Consider the following 14,342-nt stretch of genomic DNA (forward strand, 5'->3'; position numbering starts at 1 on the left):
ATTGAAAATTGGTCTGTAATTCTCCCTTTTTTAAAATTATGATATGTTATTCACCATACAGTACATCATTAGTTCTTGATGCAGTGTTCCATGATTGATTGTTTGTGTATAATACCCAGTGCTCCATGCAATACGTGCCCTCCTTAATACCCATCACCAGGCTAGCCCCCCCCAAAACCCTCTGTTTCCTGGAGTCCACAGTCTCTCGTGCTTCATTCCCCCCCCGTTTACCCCCCACTCATTTTCCCCTTCCTTCTCCTACCGATATCCCTGCTATTCCTTATGTTCCACAAATGAGTGAAACCATATGATAATTGTCTTTCTCTGCTTGACTTATTTCACTTAGCATAATCTCCTCCAGTTCCATCCATGTTGATGCAAATGTTGGGTAATCACTCTTTCTGATGGCTGAGTAATATTCCATTGTGTATACGGACCACATCTTCTTTATCCATTCATCTGGTGAAGGGCATCTCGGCTCCTTCCACAGTTCGGCTATTGTGGACAATGCTACTATGAACATTGGGGTGCATACAGCCCTTCTCTTCATTATATCTGTGTCTTTGCTGTAAATTCCTAGTAGTGCAATTGCTGGGTCATAGGGTAGCTCTATTTTTTACTTTTTGAGGAACCTCCACACTATTTTCCAAAGTGGCTGCACCAACTTCCATTCCCACCAACAGTGTAAGACGGTTCCCCTTTCCACATCCTCTCCAACATTTGTTGTTTCTTGCCTTGTCAATTTTTGCCATTCTAACTGGCGTAAGGTGGTATCTCAGTGTGGTTTTGATTTGAATTTCCCTGATGGCTATGTTGACCATTTTTTCATGTGTCTGTTAGCCATTCATGTCTTCATTGGAAAAATGTCTGTTCATATCTTCCACCCATTTTTTGATTTGATTATTTGTTTCCCGTGTATTGAGTTTGAGAAGTTCATTGTAGATCTTGGATACCAGCCTTTTATCTGTAGTGTCATTTGCAAATATCTTCTCCCATTCCGTGGGTTGTCTCTTTGTTTTGTTGACTGTTTCCTTTGCTGTGAAGAAGATTTTACCTTGATGAAGTCCCACAACTTCATTTTTTCTCTTGTTTCTCTTGCCATTGGAGATGTGTCATGAAAGAAGTTGCTGTGGCCAATGTCGAAGAGGTTACAGCCTATGTTCTCCTCTATGATTTTGTTGGATTCCTGTCTCACATTGAGGTCTTTCATCCATTTGGAGTTTATCTTTGTGTATGGTGTGAGAGAGTGGTAAAGCTTCATTCTTTTGCATGTAGCTGTCCAATTTTCCCAGTATCACTTATTGAAGAGACTGTCTTTTTTCCACTGGATGTTTTTTCCTGCTTTGTCAAAGATTAGTTGATGATAGAGTCAAGGGTCCATTTCTGGAGTCTCTATTCTGTTCCATTGGCTGTTTTTGTGCCAGTACCATGCTGTTTTGGTGATCACAGCTTTGTAGTATAGCTTGAAATCAGGCAACATGATGCCCCCAGGTTTGTTTTTCCTTTTCAACACTTCCTTGGCGACTCAGGGTCTTTTCTGGTTCCACACAAATTTTACGATTGTTTGTTCCAGTACTTTGAAAAATGTTGTTGGTATTATGATTGGGATGGCGTTGAAAGTGTAGATTTCTCTGGGTAGCATAGACATTTTAACTATGTTTATTCTTCTGATCTATGAGCGTGGAATGTTTTTCCATCTTTTTGTGCCTTCCTCAATGTCTTTCATCAGTGTTCTGTAGTTTCTAGAGTATAGATCCTTTGCCTCTCTAGTTAAGTTTATTCCGAGATAACTTATGGTTTTTGGTGCTATTGTAAATGGAATCAATTCCCTAATTTCTCTTTCTTCAGTTTCATTATTAGTGTATAGAAATGCGACTGATTTCTGACGATTGATTTTGTATCCTGCCACATTACTGTGTTGTTGTATGAATTCTAGTAATTTGGGGGGTGGAGTCTTTTGGGTTTTCCATATAAAGTATCATGTCATCTGTGAAGAGAGAGAGTTTGACTTCTTCTTTGCCAATTTGAATACCTTTTCTTTTTTTGTTGTATGATTGTTGTTCCTAGGACTTCTAGTACTAAGTCTTATGAAGAAATAAAGATCTCTGGTAAAAGGAAATACATGGATGATTATAAGAGCTAGTACTGTCATAACTAGGGTTTATAGCTCCACTTTTTGTTTTCTACATTAAAAGACTGATGTGTTTTTAAAAACAAGTATTATTCTATGTTTTGGACTCACAATCCAAACATATGTAATTTTCTGACACCAATAACTGAAAGGAAATAGGGTCAGAACTATAAAGGAGCAGAGTTTTCTGTGTTATTGAAGTTAAGCTGGTATAAATACATATTAGTGTAAATTATTACTTTAGAATGTTGAATGTACTCCCCATGATAACCACAAAGAAAGCAGCTATAGAATATACACAAGGGAAACAAGAAAAGAATTTAAGCATTTCACTAAAAAATATCCACTAAATACAAGAAGACAGTAATGCAGGAAATAACAGACAAAAAAAGCTATAAAGCACATAGAAAGCAAACAGCAAAGTGATAGAAACAAGTCCCTCCTTATCAGTAATTACTTCAAATTTAAGTGAATTTAACTCTCCCATCAAAAGCAGAGATTGGCAGAATGGATTAAAAATATGATTTGTTGTAGACAGTATTTTGCTGTCTACAAGAGACTCACTTTAGATTTAAAGACAAATAAATTTAAAAGGAAAATACGGAAAAGATATTCTATACAAATAGCACCCCCCAAAAAAGCAGGGGTGGTTATACTATCAGACAAAATAGATTTTAAATCAAATACACCCATGCTCATAGTAGCATTGTTTACAATAGGTAAAATGTGGAAGCAACCCAAATGTCCATCAATGGATGAATGGATAAGCAGAATGTAGTCTGTATATACAAAAGAATATTTCCTGCCTTGAAAAAGAAAGAAGGTATGCTACAACATAGATGAACCTTGAGAAAATTATTCTAAGTGAAATAAACCAGTCACAAAAAGACAAATACTGTATTATTATTCCACATCTATGAAATATTTAGAGTAGTCAAAATCATGGAGACAGAAAGCAGAATACTGGTTGTTAGGGGCTGAGACTGGGAGGAACAGGTAGTTTTTGTTTAATGGTTAGTGTTTCAGTTCTATAAGATGAGAAGAGTTCTGGAGTTGGATGGTGGTGATGGTTGCACAACATTATGAATGTATTTAACATCACTGAACTGTATACTTAAAAATTATTAAGACAGTAAACAAAAGGGCAAATTCTGTTATGTGTATTTTACTGCAATAAGAAAAATTGCGGGGGGATTCTGTCTCTCTCACCAGCTGTCTTGTGATTTTGTGTGTGTGTATTCAGGCAGGCAAGCAAGAGAAGCCAGTAGAGAGTAACCAGCACTGGCTAAAAATTCCAGGTCATATTTCATACTCTTGGGCAAGACAGAATTCTCTTTCCTGCTTTTAATCACATTGATCTCAATCATTTCATTCCACTTTTCCAGAAAATCAAAGTAAACTATAAAAAATATGATATTGAGTACCTAGTTATTGGCACTGCAAAATGTGAAAGAATTTATCTATGGAAAGAACTCTGAGCAATTTACTCACCACAAGCAGATGATCTTTGTTAGATTAAAATTCCATTAATGGACGTGGGGGGTGGGGGAATGGGATAGGCTGGTGATGGGTATTAAGGAGGGCACATATTGCATGGTGCACTGGGTGTTATACGCAAGTAATGAATCATGGAACTTTACATCAAAAACTAGGGATGTACTGTATGGTGACTAACATAATATAATAAAAAATTATTATAAAAAAATAAAATTCCATTAATGGAATTAGTTCAACCATTAACATCTGCTGAGGAAGGACAAAGGGAACTTGAAAGGAACACATACTAAGTTGGAGACTTTAGGTCATAGCCCACCAATTTAACAGATCACACAGGAAGAAAATCTGTTGAATACTAGACTACCTGGTCAAACTAGGTTTTGTTTGTTAATATAAGATACATCAATGTCCTTATCAAGTACATACTAAAGTAGTGTAAAATTATTCACTAAGTACCAAAGAATACAAGCAAACCTTGTTTCATTGCACTTCACTTGATTGCACTTTGCAGATACTGCGTTTCTTACAGATTGAAGATTGTGGCAACTCTGTGTCAAGCCTATCGACACCATCTTTCCCAGCATCATTTGCTTACTTCATGCCCCTGCATCACACTTTGGTAATTCTCACAATATTTCAGACTTCTTCCATTATTATATTTGTTATAGTGATCCATGATCACTGAAAGTTCAGATGAGGGTTAGCATTTTTAGTAACAAAGTTCTTTTAATTAAGGTATGTACATTTTTTAGACATAACTTTTATATTCATTAGGAGAACAAAAAATATCATTTGATTTGCTTTACTGTGATATTAGCTTTATTGCAGCGGTAGGGAACAAAGCTGCAATATCTCCTGATGCCTGCATTTTCAATACATGAAAAAGAAGCATTGCGACCTCAATCTGAGTTTGACAAAATAAATGTAAAAGGGAAAGTAATTTGGAAATGTTAAAAGCATCTGTACTAGTCATTGTTCTCCAGAGAATGAGATCAATAGGATATATACAGATATCTAGAGAAATATTTATTAGGTGGGATTGGTTTATGCAATTATGGAAGCTGAGAAGTCCCATGATCTGCCCAATCTGCAAGCTGGAGGCACAGAAACGCCAGTGGCACCATTCCAACCCAAACTTTAATGCCTGAGAACCAGGGGGAACTGATGGAGTAAGTCTCTAAGTCCAAAGGCCTACAAACCAGGAGCATTCATGTCTAACAGCAGGAATGGATGGATATCCCAGCTCAAGTACAGGAGAAATTTGCCCTTCCTCTGCTTTTTTGTTCTACTTAGGCCTTCAGTAGATAGCATGATGCCCAGCCTTACTGGGAATGGTGATCTTCTTTCTTGGTCCACTGATTCAAATACTAATTTCTTCTGGAAACATTCTCACAGATACACCCAGAAGTAAAGTTTTATCAGCTATCTGGGTATCCCTTAACCCAAGTAAGTTGACACATAAAATTAACCATCACAGCACCTAATGAATTTGGACCTACCCTTCTATTCCCACATTACTACTGATGGTCCAGGCTCCCCTTTCTATTCCCCCTCCTTCCTTCTCTCTGCTGACCTATTTGTCTATTTTCATTTCTCCCACTGCTTCTTTCCCAGTCATTCTCTTTCACTTTTACTAGGCCTTTCTAAGTCATCTGCACCCAACCTAGCCCCCATCCTCTATTTTACCATCTGTTTCTCCCCAACTCTCCCTTACTCACTCCATTTCCCTTGTCCTTCTTTCTTTTTTCTTCATCTCCCACCCCTTCTGGGCATTCACAGGGATGGAAAAAAGATACCCCTTACCCAGGAAGGCCAATGGGAATATAAACACATCCTGGTAGGTACAGCTAGTTGGATGGGATTTGGGACAGAACACGGTGTCACAGGACGGGAACCAGTCAGGATTCAGAGGCGTCTCTAACAGATGATGGTGAAGGGGAACACCAGGGATCAGCAGGGCAGAGGTGTGTGTGGGGGGGGCGGGTACGGAGGGGATCTGCCTCCAGGTTGGGGACTTGAGAGTAGAATGGGAAGGGAACATGTTGAAGGGTTTCAATCAGCATCGTCAGGTGGCACACAGCGTTCATGTGGGCCAAAGTTAGAAAGCATGGGTTGCGATTTTCAGTGAAATGTACTGGAACCTGGGACCCGCAGGGGAGTGACTTCCTGGAGGAAGCATCTCAGGGCAAGGCCTGGCTCCAGGCCTGCAGGATGGGCGGGTGCTGGAACTCTAATGTTTATGGAGAACCCCACCCCCTCCTCCCACCCCCACACACACATCTGAGGTGTGTAAGATGTGGAAGAGGTACTCTGAAAGTCAGGTTTGAAGTGGGAAGAAAGAAATCCATTTACCAGAAAGTGAGTCTTTCTGCAACTGCTTCTCAGCAGGAAAGAAACTGTGAGAGAGTGTGGCGGGGCCTCCTCTCAAGGGGGTGGGGACTCCCCAGGGGGCGGGGCCAGTTTGGGCGGGGCCTGAGCCTCTAACACTGCTGGGGCCTCCTTCTGTTCTGTCCTTCCTTCCTCCCAATGGAATTCCAGTCTCGGTGTTCAGATCCATTTGGATGGTTTAGTTTTAGGGGGGCGGGACTGCCTCCATCATACCCAAGTTGAATGTGTCAACCAATGTAGAAGAAAATCTTGGAGACGTGAGAGCTTACATGAAATTTTACTCACATAAAATGCTGCGTTTACTTCTTAACTCGAGAACCGTTTAAGTTAAAAACCCCTTTTGTGAGGGATGGAGATTCTCCTTGAAAGGGTCTCTCCTTGAAGGAACTCTACTCAGCCTCCTCTGAGTAATTTAGTACTTTTCCATCTGCTGACCCCCACCCTGCTCCTTGGCTTATAGTCCACTTCTCCTTTGTATTCAGAGTTGATCCTAATCTCTCTCCCCCATTCAAGACCCCATTGCAGGGGTTCCGATAACTATTGCCATATTCCTCCCTTGAATAAAATCATCCTTAACATCCTTAACAGATGTAATTTTTTCCATGTCAGTACTCATCATATGCTATTGTGCGACCTATCACCACAATTTTGCACCATCTAAATTCCTTCTTTGCAGATCCGTTTTGTGTTATTCAACAATCATCCTTTGTATACAGTGATTCTATTACCACTTTTTGCACCCTTATTCTGTACTAGCAACTTCAGCTCTTTGCACACACAATCTGAGACATAAAAGTCACAATTTGCACATGGTTTGTGCATTTAACAGCTATTCTCTGTAAACGCACAGTTGAAAGTTAGCGACCATTTTTTTGAACACTAGTCTGACCATCCAGCATCCACTCTGCACACTCATCTCCCACCCAACAGCTATTCTTTGAGTACATCAATTGCTCATTGTATAGTAATTTTCCTCCAATTTCCCCTTTTGCACATAGTGTGCTATTCCAGTCACTCCTCGCAGAATTTCTGTGTGCTAATCAACAACTACACTAAAAAAGACAAGAGGTAACAAATGCTGGCAAGGACATGCAGGACAGGGAACACTTGTACACTGTTGCTGGGAATGTAAACTGGTGCAACCACTATGGAGACATTATGAAAGTTCCATCACTCATGTGTGGAACATAAGGAATAACATGGAGGACCACAGGGGAAGGGAGGGAAAACTGAATGGGAAGAAATCAGAGAGGGAGACAAACCACGAGAGACTCTGGACTCTGGGAAACAAACTGAGGGTTACAGAAGGGAGGGGGTGGAGGGATGGGGTAACAGGGTGATAGGTATTAAGGAGGGCACATGTTGTGATGAGCACTGGGTGTTATATGCAGCTAATGAATCACTGAACACTACATCAAAAACTAATGATGCACTATATGTTGGGTAACTGAACATAATAAAAAAAAGAAATTAAAAACAGAATTACCATATGATCCAGCAATTCCACTGCCAGGCATCTATCCAAAGGAAAGAAAATCATTATCTTAAAGAGATATCTGTAATCCCATATTCACTGCGGTATTACGCACAATAGCCAAGATATAGAAACAACCCAAGTGTCTGTCAATGGATGAATAATGAAGACACATGGTGTGTACATATACACAACTGAATGTCAGCCATAAACAACAACAACAACAACAACGACAAGGAAATCCTACCATTTAAAAGAACATGAATGAATCTGGAGGACATTATGTTAAGTGAAATAAGCCAGGCATAAAAAGACAAATACTGTACGAGTTCACTCGTACATGGTATCTACAAAAATTGAGCTCATAGAAGCAGACAATAGAATACTGGTTGCTGGGGTCAGAGGGGTGAGGAAAATAGGGAGAAATTGATAAGAGGGTACAAGTTTTCAGCTATAAGATGAATAAGGTTTGTGGATTTAATGTATAACATCATGACTATAGTTGATAACACTGTATTGTATAATTGAGAATTCTAAGAAAGTAGAACTTAAATATTCTCACAAATAAGGTAAAGTGATGGATATGTTATTTAACTAGGAGGAGGAATCTTTTTACAATGTATACATATATCAAATCATCACATTGTACACTTAAAATATCATATTTTATTTGTCAGTTATACTTCAATAAAGCTGAAAGACAAAACAAAACACTCTTTGATCACTTTTTGGTATTCAACAAGTATTCTTCATACACCCATTATGTATCATCCAACACCCAATTCTTGCACATCTACTACTTGTCATTTAACATTCTGTCTTTGCACACTCACTGAATCCTATTCAACAACCACTTTATACAAATACACTGTAAGCAAGTCAACAGCCACTCTTTCTCCACTAATTGTGTACAATTAAAAAACATCTTTTTAGACACTCACTTTGTGTAATTAAAAAAAAACATTCTTCATACATTTATTCTGCCCCATCCAATTTCTATTCTTATATTCCAATAATGTGCCATTCAACAATCACTCCTCGTGAACTCACTATTTGCCAGTAACAACCTCTATTTACATATTCTGAGCAATTTAAAAAAACACCCTTTCATTGTCTGTTTTGTTTCTTAAATTCCACATGAGTGAAATCATATGGTATTTATCTTTCTCTGACTGACTTACTTAACTTACATTAATACTCCCTAGCTCCATCCATGCTGTTGCAAAGATTCCATTCCTTTTTATGGCTGAGTAATATTCCATTTCTCTCTCTCTCTCTCTTTTAAATCTTATTTTCTCATCTGAGAGAGAGAGAGAGAGAGGGCACAAGTGGGTGGGACAGGCAGAATGAGAAGCAGGCTACCTGCTGAGCAGGGAACCTGATGCAGGGCTTGATCCCAGGACCCTGGAGTCATGACCTGAGCTGAAGGAAGATACCCAACAGACTGAGCCACCGAGGTGCCCCATACCACACCTTCTTTATCATTCATCAGTCAATGGACACTGGGGTTGTTTCTATAATTTGGCTGTTGCACATAATGCTGCTATAAACATCAGGGTGCATATATCCTTTTGAATTGTGTTAACCGGAATGTAAATAAAAACTTAAAAAAATAAATAGGAGGAGGAGTTAAGATGACAAAAGAGTAAGGGAACCCTAAATTTGTCTTGTCCCTCAAATACAACTAGATGGTTATCAAATCACTCCGAACACCAGAGAAATCAATCAGAGGTCAGAGAAAACAAATGCTTCAAGTCTACAAGTAGAAAAGTGACCACCACCTGGATGATAGGGGGTGCAGAGTCTTGAATCCAGTGTGATCTAGTTGAGGATATGGCATCAGGGAGTGCCTGCTTAAGGAGGCTTCTGCTAAGCATTGTAAGCAACAGTGTGCAAAATCAGAATGTTTACATGTCTGCTATAGTGGGGAAAGTCCCTGGCTTAAAAGTGCTCAGGTGGTGAAATCCCAGGTATGACAGCATGATTTCAGGATCCCTGAGGCCACAAGAAGAATGGGTGGTTCCTGAGCGTGGTGGAGTTCCCAGGCATAGAAGCACTGAAGCCACCTGAGAACAGGGAGTCTAGGTGCCAGCTTTTTGCTGTGTTGCCATAAGCTGGGAACCACTGCACTGTCGTGCAACCACTTTCAAGGGATGAGTCCAGCAAAAGACAGAAGCATGGAGGGACCCTCCCCAAAAGGAACAGTGTGGGTCTGTGCCATGGGAATCCCTAGAATTTGGAGTTTTGAAACTTAGTTGTGTCCATTAGATAAAAATGCTTGGACACAGGCAGGGTGAACACAGAGTTCTGACAGAAACTGGGGAGACAAGAATGATTGCTCTTGTGTGAGGGCTCACTGAAGAGTGGGGGGTGCAAACTTTCAGCTCCAGGGCTAGAGAGATAAGCACAGTTATTTTCTGTACTGCCCATCAGGGATGAAAGCCGTCAAGGAGCAAAACAGCGCCACCTAGTGTAGTCCATAGACACTTACACCTCGCTGGGCCCTGGAGGTACATTTCCACCACAGCAAGTCCACCTGAGAATCTGCACAACAGGTCCCTCCCCCAGTAGACCAGCGAAACAATTCTCTTGCACCAAGTTTACTGATCATAGAGGGCTGCAAAGCTTCAGCTCTTGGGGAAAACAATATATACTATTACTTGTATTTTCATTATTTAGTCTTCTAGTATTATTTTTTCAGCTATTTTATTTTTTCAATCTTTTAAAATTCTTTTTAAATTTCTATTTTTATATGTACTTTGCATATTTTTAAAATTTTTTGTTTCCTTCAATTTTATTTTATTTTTATATATACATATATTTTGTCTTTCTTTCTTATTTTGGGATTTAGTTTAACAAGCAGACCAAAACACAGGATCTAGTATATTTTTTGTTTTTGTTTTGTTGTTATTATGGTTTTTGTTGTTGTTGTTTTCTTTCTTCTTTTCCTTTCTGGACAAAAGGACAAGATGGAGAAATTAACCCCAAAAGAAAGAACAGGAGGTACTACTCATAGCCAGGGATTTAATCAATATGGATATAAGTAAGATGTCTGAACTAGAATTTAAAACAATGATTATAAAGATGTTTCTAGTTTTGTTGATCTGCTGTACTGTTTTTCTGGTTTCTATTTCATTGATTTCTGCTCTAATTTTTATTATTTCTCTTCTCCTGCTTGTTTTAAGTCTTATTTGCTGTTCTTTCTCCAGGTCCATTAGGTGTAAAGTTAGCTTGTGCATTTGGGATTTTTCTAATTTTTTTGAGAGAGGCTTGGATGACTATGTATTTCCCTCTTAAGACCATCTTTGCAGTATCCCATAGGTTTTGGACTGATGTGTTTTCATTCTCATTAGTTTCCATGAATTGTTAAGTTCTTTAATTTCCTGGTTGACCCATTCATTCTTTAGCAAGATGCTTTTCAGGGGGGATGGAGGTGGGGTGATAGGTTAGCTCAGTGATGGGTATTACGGAGGGCATGTATTGCAAGGAGCACTGGGTGTTATGTGCAAACAATGAATCATGGAACACTACATCAAAAACTAATGAAATACTGTATGGCAATGAACATAACAATAACAATAATAATAACAACAACAATAATAATAATAAATAAAAGATGCTCTTTAACTTCCAAGTGTTTGAGTTCCTTCCAAATTTCTTCTTGTGGTTGAGTTCTAGTTTCAAAGCATTGTAGTCTGAAAATATGTAGGGGATAATCTCAATGTTTTGGTATTGGTTGAGACCTGATTTGTGACCCAGTAGGTGGTCTATTCTGGAGGAAGTTCCATATGCACTCGAGAAGAATGTGTATTCTGTTGTTTTAGCATGGAATGTTCTGTATATGTATCTACGAAGTCCATCTGGTCCAATGAGTCCTTCAAAGCTCTTGTTTCTTTGTTGATTTTCTGCTTAGATGATCTGTCCATTGCTGTAAGTTTAGTGTTTAGCTCTACTATTAATGTTTTACCATCCATATGTTTCCTTACTTTGTTTATTAATTGGTTTATATAATTGGCTGTTCCTATGTTGGAGGCATAGATATTTACAATTGTTAGCTCTTCTTGTTGGATAGACCCTTTAAGTATGACCATCTACATCTACAGGCTTTCATTTAAAATCTAATTTGTCTGATATTAGAATTGCTACCCCAGCTTTCTTTTGAGGCCCATTGGCATGGTGAATGGTTCTTCATCCCCTTACCTTCAATCTGGAGGTGTCTTTAGGTTCAATATGAGTTTCTTGTAGACAGCATATGGATGCGTCCTGCTTTTTTATCCAATCTGAAACCCTGTGTCACTTGATGGGAATAGTCATCCTGTTCATGTTGAGAGTAACTACTGAAAGATACGAATTTAGTGCCATTGTATTGCCTGTAAGTGCCATTGTATTCCCTGTTTCTATAGATTGTCTCTGTTAATTTCTGGTCTATATTACTCTTGGGGTCTTTCTTCTTTTATAGAATCCCCTTTAATATTTCTTGCAGGGCTGGCGTGGTGGTCACATATTCTTTCAGTTTCTGCTGGTCCTGGAAGCTCCTTGTCTCTCCATCCATTCTGAATGAGAGCCTTTCTGGATAAAGTATTCTTGGCTGCATGTTCTTCTCATTTCACACCTGAATATATCTTACCAGCCCTTTCTGGCTTGCCAAGTCTCTGTGGACAGGTCTGACGTTATTCTGATGTTCCTCCATACGTAAGAAATCTTTTCCCCCTAGCTTCTCTCAGTAAAGTTTCCTTGGCTCTAAGATTTGCAAGTTTTACTATTATATGCCAGGGCGTTAGTCTGTTATCATTGATCTTGGGAGGGGTCCTCTCTGGACCTTGGACACAAATGCTTGTTTCCTTCCCCAGATTATGGGAGTTCTCAGCTATAATTTGCTCAAATATACCTTCTAGTCCTCTCTCTCTCCACCCCCTCATGGATCCCAATAATTGACATTGGAACATTTCATGGAGTCATTGACCTAAGTCTGTTCTCATGGGCTTTTAGCTGTTTATTCCAGGCCTCCTTGGCTTCCTTCTTATCATCTTATCTTCTAGTTCACTAATTCGTTCTTATGCCTCATCTACCCTGGCCATCAGGGTATCCAGTTTAGACTGCATCTCATTCATAGCATTTTAAAGTTTGGCCTGATTAGATCTCATTTCTGCCCTTAGAGATTCTGTATTGCCACTAACAGTTTTCTCAAGCCTAGCTATTGACTTTGTAATTGCTACCCTGAAGTCTGTCTCTGACATCTTGCTTATAACCATATCCATGAGGTCTGTGGCAGAGGCCATGGTCTCTGGTTCTTTTCTTTGTTGGGGGCTCCTTCTCTTAGTCATTCTGTTGAAGGGTGGTTGAGGGAATGTACAGATTCCAAAGTACTCACATTGACCCAAGCAAGATGCACCCATTTTATGGGGACCCTAGGGTTGTCATCCTCTTGTTCTTCCAGCCTCCACGGAGGGGGCCTGCTGTGCTGTTACTTGGGCAGCCCTGCTTGGGTAGAGTTGCCCTGCCTCTGTTGCGGGGGGGGGGGTGGACTCTGTGGAAGCCGGTTTTTTGAGCTTTTGTTTTCTGGCAGCTTTCCGCATCTCTTCTGAGAGTCAGAGCAGAAACGGCCACATCCAAACCTCTGTCCCAGAGCAGAGAAATTGTAGTCTGCACCCATATATGCCTAGCTCTCATGGTCTTACAAGCAGTGGGGCCCTAAATCAGGTGAGGGAATTACAGCTTTTTGGGGTGATTCATATTTAGTTAGGCATATGATTAGTTTTAAAAAACTGAAATTCAGATGAATTTCAAAAACAGGATCATGAACTTCCAAGACTGATTAGAGGCCGAGTTCATAGGTGTGTTGGAAACTATGACCAGAAAAAGAATATTTTCAAATGTGTTTCTGTTAGACCAGCATCTGTTTCTGAACAAAAAACTTTCCAAGCATTTGGAATTGCAGATACTGAGATGAGGTATTATATTGATATAATGAATGAAATTTGAATAGTGATAAGGGAAGTTTAAATAGTATAATTTAAAGCATTTTCCTATTATTGTTTAAATGAGCATCTCCATGGTTATAGCTACTATTCTTTTGTATTTCATTTGTTGAATTAAAATATTTCAATCCTTAAAAAAAAAAAGAAAAGAAAAGAAATTGTAGTCTGCTCTTCACTGAGCCCTCCAGGACACACAGCCTCTGTTTCTGTCTGAGCTGCTAAAAGCCACAGCCTCCTGTGGTGCACACCCACAGCATCTCTCCCAGAAGTCGATCCCAGGGCTGGGGCGTGTCTCGCCCTTTGTGCTTCTAAAACCACCAGCTGCCCTGGTTCGTGCATGGTACCCACAGCATCTCTCCCAGAAGTCGATCCCAGGGCTGGGGCGTGTCTCTGTCCTTTGTGCTTCTAAAACCACCAGCTGCCCTGGTTCGTGCATGGTACCCACAGCTCCTGGATTCTGTCTGGGGGCTGCTCTAAAGTCCTTTCCCTGCTGCTACCGCTCTGCTAGTCTGTGCCCAGACCCCAGAGTGGGATGCTTTTGTGCTCCGGTGTTATATCTCCTTCCCGGGGCCTGCTTATGGCGGTTCCCTCTCCCTTCTGTTTATCTCCCGCTATCTCTCCATGGAATCATGACTCTACCCTTCATACCTGGTGACAGAATTTTTCTGCTTGTAGAGATTCAGATATATATTCTTACATATCAGGCTGATTTTGTGGGTGTTCAGACTGGTTTGGTAGATATCTGGCTAAATTCAGGGGACCGGTTGAAATAGGGTCCCCTACTCCTCTGCCATCTTGCCTCCCCCTGTTCTTTAAAACATTTTATTTGAGAGAGAGCACACGAGTAGGGGGAGGGGCAGAAGGAGAGGGAGAA

Source organism: Ursus americanus, chromosome 14 (assembly GCF_024610735.1).
Source record: "Ursus americanus isolate L20-20 chromosome 14, mUrsAme1.1.p, whole genome shotgun sequence".
Taxonomy (NCBI): domain Eukaryota; kingdom Metazoa; phylum Chordata; class Mammalia; order Carnivora; family Ursidae; genus Ursus; species Ursus americanus.